Source organism: Humulus lupulus, chromosome 9 (assembly GCF_963169125.1).
Source record: "Humulus lupulus chromosome 9, drHumLupu1.1, whole genome shotgun sequence".
NCBI classification, from domain to species: domain Eukaryota; kingdom Viridiplantae; phylum Streptophyta; class Magnoliopsida; order Rosales; family Cannabaceae; genus Humulus; species Humulus lupulus.
The window spans coordinates 91,741,140-91,754,954 of NC_084801.1; positions in this window are offsets into that span (position 1 = coordinate 91,741,140).

A 13,815-nucleotide genomic window follows, 5' to 3' on the forward strand; every position below is an offset into this window, starting at 1 on the left:
GTAGTTCTAACCCCATGTTTTCGGAGGCTTTCCCAGAGAGGCGTGTGGCTCTTAACCCCTGCGGTTATGGCCATCATTTTTCCTTCGTCTCCCACTGTCTTTGCTCCAGCAGCTGCTCGCATTAAGCGCTGGACGTAGTTTTTCAAGTGTTCTCCGTCTTGCTGGCGTATTTCAACCAGCTGGTTTGCCTCAGTCAGGTGCACACGACCCGCATAGAACTGTCCGTAAAACTCCTTTACGAACATTTCGTAGGAAACTATACTTGCAGGAGGGTATTTAAAAAACCACTCCTGTGCGGCATCAGAAAGTGTTGCAGGGAAGATCCTACACCGAGCGTCTTCTGACACTTTCTAAATGTCCATTTGTATCTCAAACTTGTTGACATGAGATACCGGGTCACCATACCCATCGAAGTTTGGAAGCGTAGGCATTTTAAACTTGCTAGGAGTTTCTGCCATAGCTATCCTTTGGACGAAAGGAGTACCTTTCCTCCTATCGTGGTCGATGTAAGATGTTCTTCCCCCGACCAGCTGCTGCACTGCTTGGTTGAGGGCATCTATCTAGGCCTGCACAGCGCTGGTTGAGGTTTTTATCCTCGAAACAATTGGTATCCCCAACTTTATTTCAATTTATTTACATACTTTTACCTCGACCTTATGGTTACTTCTCTTTTATGCATTTGGTGATAACTTAGTTTCTTTTGGTGTTGTGATTGACATCTTATGCTTTTCTAGGAAGAAACATGTTGATCAACTTGAACCAACTTCTAAGACTTAAGTCCTGGTTGTACCCAAGACATTAATTTGAAAACTTAGTTCGTGTTAATCCTTTATCGATATCTCGTGCTTTTTAAGAAAAGCATCAATCAACCAATTTGAAATAACTTCTAAGTTTTAGGACCTGGTTGTATCCAAGACATTAATTTGAAAACTTAGTTCATGTTAATCCTTTATCGATATCTCGTGCTTTTTAAGAAAAGCATCGATCAACCAATTTGAAATAACTTCTAAGTTTTAGGACCTGGTTATATCCAGGATACAACTTAGTTCGCGTTAATCCTTTATCGATATCTCGTGCTTTTTAAGAAAAGAATCGATCAACCAATTTGAAATAACTTCTAAGTTTTAGGACATGGTTATATCCAGGACATTAATTTGAAAACTTAGTTCGTGTTAATCCTTTATCGATATCTCGTGCTTTTTAAGAAAAGCATCGATCAACCAATTTGAAATAACTTCTAAGTTTTAGGACCTGGTTATATCCAGGATACAACTTAGTTCGCGTTAATCCTTTATCGATATCTCGTGTTTTTTAAGAAAAACATCAGTCAATAAATTTGAACTAACTTCTAAGTTTTAGGATGACCTGGTTATATCCAGGATACAACTTAGTTCGTGTTAATCCTTTATCGATATCTCGTGTATTTTAAGAAAGACATCGGTCAATCAATTTGAACTAACTTCTATGTTTTTAGGACGACCTGGTTATATCCAGGATATATGCCCCCCAAGTAATTAGGAAAGGGTCTTTCGTGGTTACTTGACGTTACACCCACAAATATATACAATAATGTAAAAAGATTTAATTCTCATTACTTAATAAACAAAAGACGGCTTTTCTGATTAAGCCTTACAACGGTATCATTGATAATATTTCTTCAAATAGATAGTGTTCCAAGTTCGTGGGACTGCTTCTCCATTGAGCCGAGCTAGCTTATAGGTTCCTTCTTTTATGATCTCGGTTATTTGGTAGGGCCCTTCCCAGTTTGGTCCCAACACTCTATCCTTGGGATCCTTACTGGCTAGGAAGACTCTTCAGAGGACCAGGTCGCCAACGCTAAAGGCGCGTTTCCTGACCTTTGAGTTGAAATAATGAGTGATCTTTTGTTGATAATGCGCGAGCTGTAGCTGCGAATCTTCTCGTCTTTCATCAATCAGGTCGAGGGACACGTAGAGCAATTCGTCATTACGGTCCTGGTCAAATGCCTGGACTCTATGCGAGGCTACCTTTACTTTGACAGGAAGGATTGCCTCACTCCCAAAAGCCAGGGAGAAAGGAGTATGACCCGTCGGCGTTCAATGCGAGGTCCGGTAAGCCCATAGTACCTGGGGGAGCTATTCGGGCCAAACTCCCTTGGCCTCGTCCAGTCTCTTCTTAAGGCTTGCCTTTAGTGTCTTATTGACGACCTCTACCTGCCCGTTGGCCTGGGGGTAGGCCACGGAGGAGAAGCTTTTAACAATGTCGTGCCTCTCGCAGAATTCGGTGAAGAGGTCTCTATCGAATTGCGTTCCATTATCTCACACGATCTTCTTTGGCAGCCCGAATCGGCAGATAATGCTTTTGACCACAAAGTCGAGGACTCTTTTTGAAGTGATCATTGCCAGGGGCTCTGCCTCTGCCCACTTGGTGAAGTAGTCAAAAGCCACCACCGCGTAACGAACTCCTCCCTTTCCAGTTGGGAGGGCACCAACCAAGTCAATCCCCCAGATCGCAAATGGCCATGGGGACGAGATCATCTTTAGCTCGACCGGGGGAGCTCGGGCAATTGTAGCAAATCGCTGGCACTTGTCACATTTTTTTACGTAGGAGATTGAGTCCTTTGACAGAGTGGGCTAGTAATATCTTCAGGGCTAGAAATATCCTTGCCTTAATATCTTCAGGGCCAGGTTTTGCCCCCCAGTGTGATCTCCGTAAAAACCCCGTGCACTTCCTGAAAAATGGTCTTCGCTTCGCTTGGCAGAACACACCATAGGAGAAGTAAAGAGAGTCCACGCTGGTATAATGTCCCATCTATCACCGTATACCTTGGAGCCTGGTAAAGTACCCGCCTTGCGTCATTTCGCTCTTCAGGTAACTTTCCTGCTGTGAGATATTCGAGGATGGGGGTCATCCAGGTCGGTCTGGCATCGATCATCTCGACCTCTGCCCTGACTTCTTCTATGCTTGGTTTCTCCAAGAACTCTACCGCCACTAACCCCAAAGTCTTCGTCTCCCCAGAGGAAGCGAGCTTTGCCAGGGCGTTCGCATTGGCATTCTGTTCCCGAGGTATCTGCTCGATTGATCCGCACTCGAATGTAGATAGTTATTTCTTTACCTTGGCCAAGTAAGCAGCCATCTTGATTCCCTATGCTTGGTATTCCCCTATCACTTGGTTTACCACGAGCTGGGAATCGCTGTAACACTGAACGGAGCTAGCCTTCAGCTCTTGGGCCACCCTTAGCCCGGCCAGTAAAGCTTCGTATTCAGCCTTGTTGTTGGACGCTTTGAATCCGAATCGCAACGCCGAGTGGAATCGATGCCCTTCCGAGGATATCAATATGATTCCAGCCCTGGAACCGTTCTCGTTAGACGAGCCATCTACGAAGACCTTCCATGAGGCCTGGGCTAAGGAGGCCTGGGCTGACTCTTCCACAGGATCTTCTCGGAATCCTGTGCACTCTGCCACAAAATCAGCCAGGGCCTCGCTTTTTATTGCAGTTCATGGTATGTACAAAATCTCAAATTGGCTGAGTTCAATAGCCCACTTCAACAGACGTCCTGATGCTTCAGGTTTTTGCAAAACCTGCCTTAAAGGCTGATCGGTTATGACATGTATTGAATGGGACTGGAAATACGGCCTGAGCTTTCGGGAGGCTGTAATGAGACAGAAAGCCATCTTTTCCATCGACAAATACCGGGATTCAGCTCTGAGGAGCCTCTTGCTGATGTAAAAGACTGGCTTTTGAGATCGTTCCTCTTCTCGGATTAATACGGCGCTAGCTGCATCTTCTGTGACAGCTAGGTAAAGGAAAAGAGGCTCTCCTGCCATTGGCTTGGATAATACAGGCGGCTCGAATAAATGTGCTTTCAGGTTGAGGAAGGCACATTCGCATTCCTCGGTCCACTCGAACTTCTTATTCCCCTGGAGCAGGTTGTAGAATGGCAGACACTTGTTGGTAGATTTAGAAATAAACCGATTAAGGGCCGCCACCCTTCCTGTCAGGCTTTGAACGTCCTTTCATGACCGAGGTGAGGGCATCTCGAGCAGTGACCTGATCTTATCGAGGTTTGCTTCTATTCCCCTAGTATTGATAATGAAACCCAGGAATTTTCCTGACGCGACCCCGAAAGTACATTTTTGGGGGTTAAGTCTCATGTCGTATTCACTCAATATCTTAAAGCATTCCTCCAAATCAGAAACATGGTTATCGGCAGTTTTCGACTTGACCAGCATGTCGTCAAAATACACTTCCATATTCTTCAGCCCGAAGGGCATGATCTTGTAACAATAAACGTTAGTTGGGGTCATGAAGCTAGTGTGTTCCTGGTCTGCTGGATTGATGGCGATCTGATTATAGCCCGAATATGCATCCATAAAAGACATGAGCTCGTGCCCCATTGTGGCGTCTACCAATTGGTCGATCCTTGGCAAGGGGAAGCAGTTTTTCGGGCAGGCTTTGTTCAGATCGGAGAAGTCGATGCAGGTCCGCCATTTCCCGTTGGGCTTTGGGACCAACACAGGATTGGCGACACAGATCAAGAACTTTTCCTCACGGATAAAGCCGCACTTTAAGAGCCGGGCTACTTCCTCTTCTAGGGCCTCAGCCCGGGTTGTTCCCAAGCGCCTTTGTTTCTGGGATTTTGCGGGCACGCTTTTGTCCAAGGGGAGGGTGTGCATGATGACGCTCGGACTAATCCCTACCATGTCTTCATGAGACCAGGCGAACACGTCTAGATTCTCCTACAGAAACTTAATCAGCCCCGCCTTCCTTTTGCTACATAGATTTTTCCCGAGCTTTACCACCCTCGAGGGATCTCGTGGATTGATGTTTACCTCCTCGAGTTCTTCGATGACCTGGAGCTCGGATCTATCCTCGCCTATTCTGGGGTCAATATCATTATTTAAGATGATATTCTCCCCTTTGGCACTCTAAGGTTTTTCAATCTCAGGACTAGGCACAAGCTCCTGAGATTCATCATTCCCGCCCTGGGCGGTCATCGTTAACTACCCAGGTTTTAATTTTCCCTTCATAGAAATGATGTAGCATTCTGTGGCAGCGAGCTGAACACCTCGGGCCGTGCATATCGTCGAGGAAGAGGGGAATTTTAGCACGAGGTGGCAAATTGAGGTTATGGCTTCAAACGCTATCAATGTGGGTCGGCCCAAAATAGAATTGTACGCAGCAGGGCAATCGATGACCACAAACTCGAGGAGTTTCGAGACTGTCCGAGGTCCCTCTCCCAAGGTGATCACCAGCTCGATCGTTCCTATTGCCATAGACCCTTCTCCAGAGAAACTGTATAGCACCATGGAGGTGGCTTTCAACTCGGTGACAGATAAACCCATCTTTTCCACCGTAGACCAGAACAGCAAGTTCACCGAGCTCCCATTATCGGCCAGTACTCTCCTAACCCTCCGATTAGCGAGCTAAACGGCTACGACCAGAGGGTCGTTATGAGGGAACTAGACGTGGCTGGCATCTTCCTCGGTGAATATGATTGGTTGCCTCTCTAATCATTGTTGTTTGGGTAGATGGTGCTCAGGGACGAACTCCACTCCATTATGAGCCTTAAGTTCGTTGACGTATCTCTTCTGGGCACCTCTGCTCGTGCCAGCCAGATGGGGGCCACCGGAGATCGTGGAGATCTCTCCTCCCATCATGGGAGGAGGGACGTCCTGATCTACCAGAGACCCGGGCTGACTTATTAGGACTTCCGGAGCTGGATGGCCGGCGGGAACTCTATTCCACGCATACTGAGCCAAGAGTCCGGCTCTGATGAGAGTCTCTACTCATCCTTCCAGTGCCTACAATCATCAGTGTTGTGGCCAATATTGTTGTGGAACTGACAAAACTTGGAGGGGTCTCGCTTACCCTTCTGGTGCTTTAACGGATCTGGCTTCTTCCAGGGGAGGCGAGCAGAGTTTGCTAGGAAAATGTTCTCTCTAGTGTGTGTGAGCTCGGTATAATTCGCGTAGACTGGCTTAAATTTTTCTACGGACTTATTCTTCTTCGGGCCATGCTGGCCTCCCTTGCTGCTCCCTTTTCTCTTGCCTCCACCAAACTGGTTATTCTATGTAATAGTTTGTGTCGCTGTCACGACATCCGTTCCCACTCTAGCGGGCTGCTCAGGGGCCTGGCTGGTCCCTGCGGCTGATGCTCGTGCCTCCTCCAAGTTTATCCATTCTTGGGCCCTATTTAGGAATTCATTTACCGTGCTGACACCTTTCCTCTGTATATCCTCCCAGAGTCTGCCTCCAACGAGGATCCCAGTCCTCAAGGCCATGAGCTTGGAGCTGTCATCTACGTCTCTGGCTCGAGCAGCGACATTTACGAATCTGCTCAGGTAAGCTTTCAAAGGCTCGTCGGGCTGCTGCCTTACATTCACCAGGGTGTCGGCTTTGACGCGGGCAGCCTGAGAAGCTCGGAATGCTCTCTTGAAGTCGGCAGAGAAGGTTTTCTACAAGCTGATGGATTGCTTTTTACTCTGCTTGGGCCATTGCCTGGCCGGCCCAGTCAAGGTGGAAGGAAATATTAAACATCTCAGCTCGAGACCGATGTTGTGGGCCATCATCAGGGTGTTGAACATACCCAGACAATCTGACGGGTCCCCGTCTCCGTTGAACTTGGACAAGTGAGGCATACGGAAACCAGGTGGATACGTCGTTACCGCTATGCTGGGGGTGAAGAGTTCGAGTTTGTCCCCCGAGTCATACTCATCTTTTTCTTTTTCTGATAAGAGCTTCCTCATCAGCTCCTCCATCTGAGCCAGACGCTCAAGGGTTTTGTCCTGACTTCCTTTGTTGTTCCGGGGCTGTTCAACAGCTCCGGTTCCATGGTACGCAATAGGTGGGTTATTGTCCCTCCTATCTTGAGATAGGTTATGTGGGACATTCCCACTGTCACATACTTTGGATAGGTCTTCCCTTTGGCGAGCACGACTGCCATTTCCAACTGGGTCTCCTCTCTAGGAGTTTAGACGATCCCGGAGGTCGCCCCTCGGAGTGGCCTGGGGGCTTTGTGCCAAGCTCAAGCGATGGCGCAGTTCTCCGCCGGATATGTCACTTCGATGACTCCTGGTCCAGTAACTTCCATTTGAAAAGCTCGGAGCCCACCGCTGAGGGTGAGGATCTGGGCCATTGCTAGGCGCCTGGCCACGTTGTGAGGGTCCAACGGAAGGAGGATTTCTCCTGCTATTCCCATGAGCCGGAATGTCACGGGCTGGACGGGGAGGAGATGGGTATCTTATTGGTGAAGGAGGATGTCTGACCGGGGATGCGATCCTAGTCCCATCATAACGAATTAAGCTAGGTCGTGGCCGCTCTGCTCTACCATCCTCCGCGTCCTGTGCTCGGCGGTCTGAGCGGGGTACAGGACGGCTAGCCGGAGCGGGCTATCGTCGCGAGCCTTCCCCGGATCTCCTTCACGAGCTTCCTCGAGCCCTCCTAGGTGCACTCGAGGGCAGAAGTGAGCTAGGAGTTGAGGTCCGAACCGATCGACTGAATTACTTCTCGGCCCTAGGAAGTTCCTCAAATGTGGTTTCCCGGTGGTGCGACGTGGGAGTAGAATTTGTTGCTGGGGGCCTGACCGACCGACTGGGCCTTGACCGGTTACCCCGGTGGGACTTATGAGTCTCACCGTGCCTCTTTCCGACGTTGGCGTCGGTTGTAAGAGGGGGTAGCCGAGCCAAAACCTCTTGAATCTGCTGGTTTGCTTTCGCCAGTTGACTCCTCAACTGTGCATTTTCCATTTCTACCACCGTGTAGAAATCTGGGTTCGGATTGGGCGGCCGAGGAGCCGAACTTCCAGTGTCATCTTGGCCCATTGGCTGCTTGCCCGGCTGCTGCTGAACCTCAGGGTTCTGATCATCGGACACGGCAGCATGATGGGCCTCCTGCCCATCACGTTGGTCCGCCTCGTTACCATGTCTTGAGCGTGTGACTACCATGGTTGGGTATTTGCGATAGTACCAATCTAAAAGCTCTCAATGAAAGCACCAAACTGTTGAAGCGATTCTTTGGCAACAGATAATTATATGAATAAGGAGAGGGATTAGTGCTAAATGATGAACCGTAATAGATGAATGATCTCAAAAGAAAATTATAACACAGATATTTTTTTTAGGTGGTTCAAAGGTTAAAATCCTTCTAGTCCACCAACCAATATTATTGATATATCTCTCATATTCTATACAGGGTATTTCTTTACAAATTAGAAGCCAACCCTTTGCAACTCCCAGGGTCTCCATATTTATAGGGAGAGGGCACCTGGGAGTTGGCAAAGGAGGTCATCCCGTGACCTTCTTACCCATCGTGTCACTTCTGCGACATTCATGATTAATTCCTAAAACCTGACAATGAAGTGTGGTCTAATCAATAGGTAAGGCGATAATGGGCCGCATGGCCCAACCCAGTCATGGGTCCCTGAACACGCACGTTTATGCTGCGTGTCCGAGAATTCAGGAATGGAGTAAGCACGTGATGTCTGATATATGCACGTTTACATTGCATGGTTGACTTTATAAAAGGTCGGAGGTGTCATCTCTAGCTCGTCTCCCGAGCTTGATATAGTCCCAGCCCGTGGTGTCCACATTGCTGACCCGATGCCTTAGTAATCTCACTAGACCTTTGGTTACCTCAAGCTAAAGAGGTAGAGCCTTGTCACAGCATCTCCGGGTAGGTGGCTTCCACGTGGCTGACATAATTATGCCATTTCTTAGCTCGCTAATAACCCGTGGATATTTAGGGTGTACAACAACTTTAAAACTAAGCAAATGTGCATTGCACGTTGTTTCTACCTAGAATTATATATAAAAAGTGTGTAGATAATGAACATTGTTGGTTTTAACGGTTTTTCAATTTTTTGCCGTTAATTTTAACGAATATTCTTATAATTAACATAATATTCTTATAAATAAATAAACATTACTTAAACTTAAAAAAATAAATTATTAAAAATATTAAAATAAGATATTTTTGAGATATTTTATAATGATAATTATTTAAAAATAATAAAACCATACGTTTTGTAACTTAAATAAAATTTAATTAAACTTAAATTTCACTTATTAGAATAATATCATATTAAACATATAATATATCTAATCTAATATCAAATAGAAAATAAAATAAATTTAAAATTTACCTATAATATTAATATTATAATAAACATATAATATATAATCTCTTGTTCTCACTTCCAAATTCAAAAATTATAACAAACATAAATTTTAAAAAAAATAATTAATTAAAATATGATATTTTAAAGATATTTTAATTAAATCATATTTGATTAAAAATAATAAAGCCAACTCAATACTACAAATTGCATAAATCACTCAACTTTCTCTAATATATAAAACACAAAAATAAGAAATATCCACCAATCGAAATACCCTATTCCACATAAACATATATAAATATGCATATAAAAATAAAAATGAAGCAAAAGGGTACCTAGATTTTGGCGTCGGCATTGTCGATTGTGTCACTACTCTCAACCTCGAGAGTGATGGTCTTACCAGTGAGGGTCTTAACGAAAATCGGCATCTTTCTTCTTCTACTACTACTATGCCTTCTTCTTCTAGTTTCGAGGGTTTTAAAAATTCAGTTGAACCAAGTGTGGTTGTATCATTTTTTTATCTAATAACTTTTTGTGATAGTCTGTATTTTATCAAGTGATTAGAGCTTTTTTTCTTCATCAAATTCACCAAAGGATGTTGCGAGATGCATTAGAAGCTGAAAATAGTTGATGCGTGTATACTACCTACACTATGACTTTTTCTATTCTTATTTTATTATATTATTAATTTCTTTTTAAATATTATTGTAATTTATATATATGTCATGTAGCCATGTAAATATATATCAATATTGTGTTTAGATGTCATATATGAAGAGATTATTGTTATCAATTTTTGGCTGCCTATTTCTCCGCCAACATAATTTGAGAGACTAAAGGATAATCAAGAAAAGACACTAGGTTTTACGTGGTTCAGGTTATAAGAGAACCCTAGTCCACTAGTATTTATTAATTAGTGAGTTTGAAGCTTGTGATAGCAAGCTTTAATGGTGATTCTCAGGCAGCGTATATATTGGACTAAGTACAGAGTTTCTCTCTCTCTCTGAAACCGAACCATCTACAAGGAGACACCCCAACCCTATTTATAGAGGTCGGTTCATTAATACTAATTATCTCCTATTAATATCAGAGTATTACTGTTAACTTAATACACAAAGGGTTGTGTTACAATAAAAACTATGGCCCACGCGGATTCTATGGGGAACATTGCAGAAATCCACAGACCAACTTTATGGGAAACATATATGCATCTGTCAAGGTGCGACGTACGTTTGCCCGTGTCAGGCAGTGTTGTGGGTAATGCCGATTGTCGAGTGTACGAAATTGACACCACTAATCGAGGATCACCAAAAGTTGTCAGACGATCCTCTCGAGACCCACACTTGCAGTAGATCGATACCTGGCAATACTCCTGGGCCCGAGGACTAGAATCCTAACTTGGACAAAGGCCAAGTTAGAAGGGCCCCTCAGGGTGTAACATCACTTGGAAACATCTTCTCCCTGAGGAAAGACCTCGGGTCATGAGCTCACGCGATTATCCACACCTCGGAGGCCAGCTTGGAACGTGGTCTCAATGGGAGACACCCTCTTTTAAGAGAAGGCCTTGGGACGTAACCTCACCTGGAGGCATTCTCGTCTCAATCGAATTTAAAATACATCAAGGAACTCGCATCCTGAGGACTCCAGAGCTAGTCGCTAATTACTCTCAATTGCCACATGTCGGGTGGTCAAAACACAGACAACATTTTCCCCTCAAGTCTTCACTCGTCCTTAGACAACGAGGACTTAGATCGGGGAGTAATTCAACAAGGTCTTAGGGAAGTGATGTTTGCGCTACTTCTGACTTCTCTCAAAAGTTTGTGCCACGTGTTGACTCCCTATTGCTGGTCACATCAATCTGTACAATTAATGAGAAGTCGATTTCACTACTCAAAATGTCCACTCCGTACTCTAGGCGTCTTTTCGCTTCATACCCAAGACGTCGTTTCCCAAGGCCAGTGATCACGATCTGTGCCTTTTTGAATTTGGTAATTGGATCATTTTTTAGTGCTTATGTCATAGGTATTTTGACGGTCAGGGTGTTGCTGCTTCCCCCCCAAGTCATGAGTATAAAACTCGACAACCGCCTCTCCACAAACAATTTCCATTTGAAATTTGAAAAACCTCTACTCTCTCTTATTCCTTAACTTCCCAGTCCTTCAACCGTTCCCAAATTTCTTCTACAAGTCTAGACTATTGGAGAGATTCGTCGTACTTTTAGGCTAACAACAAGCAATTCTTCACACTCAGAACTTGCTTCAGCACGTATTGTCGATTTATCTTAGGTAAGAATTTACTAGTTTCGTGTTTTTGCTGGGTTTAATTTTGGGAGTTTTAGATGCATGCTTTGGAGGGGGATTCTTGTGATACCTTGGGGGGAGATTTTGACCCCCTACCAATCTTATTAGGTGCATTTTGGAGTTAAGAGTGGCGAAAATGGCCTATTGCCCATCTTGGTTAACTTTTTCCTTTTTGGGCACTCGACCAGAATCTGGAAAATTCTCAGATTCCAGCAGTGTTCATAAGTTCTGGTGGTGTTCTTCGGTATTGAATTTTTAGCCCTGAGGACATCTCAAGCCTATCGAGATTCTTTCTTCTCCAAGCAATAGTCTTAGGGATTCTCGCTTTGACCTATCTTTCTTTGGGACAAGGCGCTAACTGCATGGTTTATTATTTTAGATGTCCGAGGAGCTTCACCAACTAAATCAACAAGGATTTTACACTTTCGACGTTGAGATCCTCCAAATTGCCTCAGAAGCATGGTAGCACCCTGAGAAGCGGAAAAAAGTGGCTAGTAGTAGCCAAGCCCTTATAGTACGAGAAAGCTCTGACCTAATGGCGATGAGACCTCTCAGAGCTGGCCTCTTGGAGGAAGAGGCCAATGCAGGCTTGACGCCGTCGGACACCCCCTACCCTGCCATAGGGTTCGAGGAAGAAGACATCCTGAACAAACTACGACAATGAGGCGCCTTGCAAAAGATCCTCGAAAACTACGGGGTGAGTGATGGCGAGATGCTAGTGTGCCTACCCCGAGAGGACGAGAGGGCGCATGAGAGTGTTCACGGGCTCAGGCCCTGGAGCGCCTCCCATCTCCAAGCTGGTGCAACCCTACCACTACACCAATACTAAGTCAACTTCCTCAAATTCGTCGGCATAGCTTCCTTCCAGTTGTCCCTTAATGAATATTGGGTATTGGCAGGGCTCAACATCTTGTACAAGATGAAAAACTAGCCCATCCCGTCCCCCGCCAAAATATTGTACGTCTACACCTTTCGAAAATACTCAAAGAAGGGGGAAAAAGTGGATACTACACCCTGATGAAGCATAGGGTTCCAGGGAGAAGCTACAAAACTCCAAGCAGCAATGAGAGTCATGCTCAGGCCTACAAGGACCAATTCTTATGGGCAGATAGGTTCCCGATGAGGACCAATCAGGTCTGTATCACTGCACCCCTTTCATTGACTCCTTTGACAAAAGGCTTTGGGTGATGAACATATTCGTGACGAGGAGCTAGAACTCCCCTTCCTCATCACCGATGCCCATCTCCGACAGTATGGGCTACTTCGGGCGAGACAGAGCATAAGCCCGGTGTATCTAACAAAATTCCTGGACTCGAAGTAATCTCGGAATGTGGCGAGGCTCCACATGGATTATATGGTGGCCAAGGCACGACTTCAATATACACAGTGCCTTCGTGATGAGCACGCGCAGAGCATCCTCGCCATCAACGCAGCCATAGAGGCAAGGGAAGACGAAGTTCTCAAGGTGGGGCTCAAGGCAAGGATTTAGTCGTCTTACATGCCTCAAGGAATCTCCAATCACTCTTCATTATGCTAGGAATGTAGGGGAGGGAGCTAGTCCCGACCGTTTTTCCTTCTCTCCCTCTCTTCCTGAATGTGACCAAGTCTCGGGGCGTCGTTGGTCAGAGGAGGAGTATCAAGACTACCAGGACCTCATCGATGTGTTCCTCCACAATCTGAGGAGGAAAAGGCACCCTCAAGGCTTCGTGCCTCTTGGAGAGATGACGGCCATGCACGCCTCTTGGTTTTGTCAGTACTAGACCAATCTAATGTAGGAGATGGGTTGACTCATATGCAAATTCGCCCATTCTATCCTCCATTCCAAGGAGCCTGATCGTGGTGGGGCTGCCGATGAGTTTTATTCTAGGTCTCACATTTTTATCTGTTTTGGTTTCTCTTTCTTTCCTAGAGACTAACCAATTTGTTTCCTTTGTGTAAAAAGCATGGGTCTCTTCAATCTAGTTCGGTTGAAGCGTCAGAGGGTATCAGGGCCTTCTAAGATAGGCACCTCGACAGGCCCAACCGCAGTGCCCACATCAACATCTATGACGACATTTGACCTAGTTTCCCTAACATCCTCTGTAGCTGCTCCACCAATCCCTGCCCTGAGCATGATGCCTGCCAGCGAGGTCATTGACCTCGAGGCCTCCTCCCCCCAAGATGAGGGATTCTCCAAGAAGGGTAAGGAACTCCCTTCCAACTCCCCCCAATTCAGGGTGCCTCGATTGGTTATCTTCTCGGAACACTATGAAGGGGAGGAATCAGAGGTGCACAAGGAGGTCATTGAGCACTACAATGCCCGCATTGAGGAGGGCAATGAGGACTCTCGACTCCTAGCTAAATTTATGCATGAAGACAGGACAAAGGACCCCATTATCCCTCCTCCTCGCGAAGATCTAGAATTTCTCCTCGCAGGG